The sequence below is a fragment of the Corvus kubaryi genome, unplaced genomic scaffold (genome assembly GCF_017639235.1).
Source record: "Corvus kubaryi isolate FWS band 111438036 unplaced genomic scaffold, C.kubaryi_AGA036_p1.0 35683, whole genome shotgun sequence".
Taxonomy (NCBI): Eukaryota; Metazoa; Chordata; class Aves; order Passeriformes; family Corvidae; genus Corvus; species Corvus kubaryi.
The window spans coordinates 2,680-4,006 of NW_024580790.1; the positions used below are offsets into that span (position 1 = coordinate 2,680).

General features: G+C 49.4%; 1 protein-coding gene across 1 annotated transcript in view; it reads left to right on the top strand.

The window, feature by feature from the left end:
• Positions 1–1,327, top strand: part of LOC121660431 (maestro heat-like repeat-containing protein family member 1) — a gene marked incomplete at its 3' end in the record, with an annotated part of 11,168 nt that overhangs the window by 2,673 nt on the left and 7,168 nt on the right. The gene's annotated exons all lie outside the window — the stretch shown is intronic.

Sequence of the window (1,327 nt, forward strand, 5' to 3'; positions counted from 1 at the left end):
TCCCATCGCTGGGGGGGTGGGATGGGATCAGGGCCGGGATTTGGGATTTGGGGAATTTTGGGGATTTTTGGGGATTTTTTGGGGGATTTCCCATCCCTGTGGATTTGGGATGGGGACCTGAAGATTCCGTGGGATTTGGGGAAGGAATTCCTGCCCGGGAGGGGCTGGGATGGAATTCCCGGGGAGTTTTGGCCTTTCCATCCCTGGAATTCCCGGCTTGGAGCCATCCCGGGGTATCGGGAATGCTTGGAATGGGATCATCCTTAAATCCCTTCCATCCCAACCCATCCCAGAATTCCTGGAATCCCTGGAAGGGCACAATTCCAGCTGGGAGCGATCGGGGAGAGCGGGAATGGGGAATCCTCCGAAAATCTGGGAATTTTGGTGGGAATCCTGGTTGAAATCCTGGAATTCCGTGGGAATCTGACTAAAATCCTGGAATTCCGTGGAATCCCGTTAAAAAATCCTGGAATTCTGTGGAAATCTGACTAAAATCCTGGAATCCTGTGGAATTCTTCCAAACTCATGGAATTCCTTGGAATCCTCCTCAAATCCTGGAATTCCGAGGGACCCCGCCTGAGAATCCGGGAATTCCATGGAATCCTGCTTAAAAATCCTGGAATTCTGTGGGTTCCCAGCTAAAATCCTGGAATTCCAAGGGGCCCAGACTGAAATCCTGGAATTCGGTGGAATCCCTGGGGAAATCCTGGAATTCCATAGAATCCCAGTTAAACCACTGGAATTCTATGGAATCCCAATTAAATCCATGGAATTGCCTGGAATCCCAATAAAACCCCTGGAATTCCCTGGAATCCCAGCTAAACCCCTGGAATTCCGTGGAATCCCAAGGAAACCTCTGGAATTCCGTGGAATCCCAACTAAACCCCTGGAATTCCCTGGAATCCCAGTTAAACCCCTGGAATTCCCTGGAATCCCAATAAAACCCCTGGAATTCCCGGGAATCCCAATTAAACCCCTGGAATTCCGTGGAATCCCAATAAAACCCCTGGAATTCCATGGAATCCCAATAAAACCCCTGGAATTCCCTGGAATCCCATCTAAACCTGTGGAATTCCCTGGAATCCCAATAAAACCTCTGGAATTCCGTGGAATCCCAGCAAAACCCCTGGAATTGCCTGGAATCCCAGTTAAAGCCCTGGAATTGCCTGGAATCCCAATAAAACCCCTGGAATTCCCGGGAATCCCAATTAAACCCCTGGAATTCCGTGGAATCCCAATAAAACCCCTGGAATTCCATGGAATCCCAATAAAACCCCTGGAATTCCCTGGAATCCCATCTAAACCTGTGGAATTCCCTGGAATCCCA